We start from the raw sequence: 4,127 nt of genomic DNA, 5'->3' as shown, positions 1-4,127 counted from the left end.
TGCTTCCTCTATATCACAGCGTCAGTACAAATAAGAGGCAGATTGTAATATCAACATCGATACAGGCGGACAACAGTAACCGAAGAAAATCAACAAAAAGGACATACTACATGGATGTCAATAAAAACCCGGATGCAAAGCGATGTGCTAGAACAGAGTACACGTTTCCAGTATTCCTCTGTCAGCCATGCTAATACATATGGTTTGAAACACGTTGAAGTAAATTTGCCAGGAATTCAATTTAATCAATATACATGTTATATTTAGTTTTAAAATATACAATACTATTAAAGGCTTATCACAATGAAGAGCAGACACAAAGTAACAAGGGAGAAGTCCCATTGACTGGCTCGTAGTATTTTCCTGCAGTGTGATCTCCTATCAATGCAGTGGTGTTGGCTATATCATTCCCACTCTTGAATGGAAAGGTAGGTAGGTGTCGTTGTTTATTGTCAGGAACATTGATACAGCAATGTAGCGAAAATTTACCCGAGACATACACTGTATTAAATAAGTGATCTTTATAAGAACATTGTGACGGATTTCTTTCTAGTGTTTAGTAGTTGTGAGTAAGATGATACTGTTTGACGTATCGAGCTTGGTCCGTGTCGCCGCTAGGGTCGCCAGCGTCGGCTGAAATGTTGTCGAATACTTTCCATGCAGACTCCTGTGCGCTAGCACCGCAAGACAAGGACCTTGTCTGATCAAGACTGTCGTGGAGTACGCCATAATGCAGGAATAAGTTGCACATCTCCTTCAAGTGAGTTAACCTATATAAAAATCAATGTAACGTAATGAATAAAAATGAAACTACACTTAATGTGAAATGATTTTACAAAACATATGTTTAATGTATACTAATCAATTATAACAAATATAAGATTTTCTCATCAATGTCACCTGTAGATATACTAACTAATGTGATATATATATCAAGCAGCGATACGTGAAAGATATGCCAATATTGTGACGTCATAAATATCCTATACAAACCAATAGGACCTTATAGATACATCAAGCAGCGATACGTTATAGATATACCAACAATATGACCTTATAGATATCATATACAAAACCAACGAGACTTTATAGATATATCAAGCAGTTGTACGTCATAAATATACATGTACCAATAATGTGACGTCATAATTATCCTAAACAAACCAATATGACCTTATAGATATCCTATACAAACCAATATGACCTTATATATATCTTATACAAACCAATGTGACATTATAGATATCCTAAACAAACCAATGTGACATTATAGATATCATATACAAACCAATGTGACAATATAGATATCCTATACAAATTAATGTGACATTACAGATATCCTATACGAACCAATGTGACATTTCAGATATCCTATACGAACCAATGTGACATTATAGATATCCTATACAAATAAATGTGACAATATAGATATCATATACAAACCAATGTAACTTTATAGATATCCTATACAAATCAATGAGACTTCATAGATATCTTATACAAACCAATGTGACAATATAGATATCCAATACAAACCAATGTGACCTGATAGATATCATAACAAACCAATGTGACATTATAGATATCATATACGAACCAATGTGACATTATAGATATCCTATACAAACAAATGTGACAATATAGATATCATATACAAACCAATGTAACTTTATAGATATCCTATACAAACCAATGAGACTTCATAGATATCTTATACAAACCAATATGACAATATAGATATCCAATACAAACCAATGTGACATTATAGATATCATATACAAACCAATGTAACTTTATAGATATCCTATACAAACCAATGTGACATTATAGATATCCTATACGAACCAGTGTGACATTATAGATATCCTATACAAATAAATGTGACAATATAGATATCATATACAAACCAATGTTACATTATAGATATCCTATACAAACCAATGTGACATTGTAGAAATCATATACAAACAAAGGAGACTTTATAGATATCCTATACAAACCAATGTGACATTATACAAATCCTATACAAACCAAGTATAAAGAAAATATGCCGCAGTGCCAACACACCAGTCTCTTCAAATGATTCGATGATAAAGCTTCCTATACTAAAATCCATGTCTCCCAAAACTTCCCGATACAATGACATGTTTCTATGTTTATCCACCTAACGTCAAAGTCTAAGGTCTTGAATCAGAACTTTGATGAAGGTTTATGATTATTGTTCGTTTCTTATTGTAATTGACCTATAGACTTGGTTAAATACCGCCAAATCAATGCATATATACTTTTACCGCGTAAATTAAATATTCTAGAATCCAGAGGATGAAAATTTATTTCCTTATTGCTTATTTAATGTCAAACTTGTAAGCTGCAAAATATACCAAATATAGTATTAAGTTTCCTTATTTCTATATTGATAATTTTGTTCTGTTAACAGGATGGTACGCGCTTTACGATGTAAAAGAAATATAAAGAAATGTTAAGATAATTTTGTTTTTATCTTTGCTGTATACATTGTGTTTCCTATTGTCATTAATAAACTCATTTCTTCGTTCAAAATTGCTGGAGTCTAACACCGAGAGCTGTGCTGTAAATGCGATTACTGTGAGCTTTTATAGAGAAATACTCGGCACAAAACCATTCTGGGTTTGCCTAGGGACTATTTTTTTTTGTATTATTGTTATCGGTTAATGAATAAAACAACTCGTCCCAACGTTTTTTAGAATTGCTTGCGTAAAATTCCAAGATATGCAGGAGGGAAATTAATGTATTCAAATGACGCTGTCAGTCATCATAAAGTGCATGCTAAGCCAACGCTGACCACAAAAAATAATAAGATTGATTAATAAATGGAGTGTACGTGTGGAATACCTAACAACACGGCTGATGTATCACTGAATGTGTGGCTGGTAAACCAGGACCTTCAAATGTCATCTTTTGTTGTGACCTGTGACATTGTAATGAGTGTTTACCTGTCAAATGTCTATGTATTACACCTAGCGCACGTAATCATGTCATTTAATAAATACCGTAGGAATTACCCATCCCTTGTTGTCCAGATGATTTCGCATTTGGTTTGTTTTCTTCACCGCTCCTCCTCGCATTATTCACGATTTTCGAAGACCTGGGCATGTTACAATAAACAGTTATTTTGTTATCTTGACAATCATCACGTCCCCGGTGTAGAGAATACATACTTTGGTATAAATCAAGAAATCAGACATATATTATTTACGGTGTATATAATTTATAGCGCGCACTTTCGGCCGACCTTCGCGATCGGCCGAGCAGTGCGAGCCGCTATAGCAATCCATGTACAGAAAGTACGGGAAAAGAAGTGTAAATAGGTTCTATAGTAGATGAAGGCTTCAAAAACTTAAATTACTTGGTGGTTTTTTATCGTACAATTTATCTCTGGCAACGTTTCTTAGAATTGCTTGCGTAAAATTCCAAGATATACAGGATGGAAATTAATGTATTCAAATGACGCCGCTATAGCAATCCATGTACAGAAAGTACGGGAAAAGAAGTGTAAATAGGTTCCATAGTAGATGAAGGCTTCAAAAACTTTAATTACTTGGTGAGTTTTTTTATCGTACAATTTATCTCCGGCAACGTTTCTTAGAATTGCTTACGTAAAATTTATCTCCGGCAGATTAGTTTGTCAAGTAACAAACGCTAAAACTTTTTACAAGTCGATGTAATTGATGAAATACTGCGATGTCCTGTTTTTTTGTTTTTTGCACTCAGTGTTAATCATTCAGCATCATCAATAACAATACCGTGACAGTGTGCGTTTTCATTATTATTTGTTTACGATTGCTATTGCCAAATAATAATAATTATATAAATACCATTATGAATATATATTTTCCATAAAAAACACCTTTCTTAATATTTTTGTTTTTGTTTTTATTCTTATTTTTATTTTTTGTAGCGTTACTCTATATATAATATATATCATATTATGCATTACGAGAACATGATATATTTTGGCATTCCTTTTCTTTATACTTAATTATGTTTTCCAATACATATAATGATAATAATGTGAAGTATGTTTTAAATCACATAGGTTATTAATGAAATAAAATAATAATATATAGCAAATAAAGAAATAAAAAATA

Source organism: Mizuhopecten yessoensis, unplaced genomic scaffold (assembly GCF_002113885.1).
Source record: "Mizuhopecten yessoensis strain PY_sf001 unplaced genomic scaffold, ASM211388v2 scaffold10713, whole genome shotgun sequence".
In the NCBI taxonomy this organism is placed as follows: Eukaryota; Metazoa; Mollusca; class Bivalvia; order Pectinida; family Pectinidae; genus Mizuhopecten; species Mizuhopecten yessoensis.
This window is presented reverse-complemented; position numbering follows the sequence as displayed.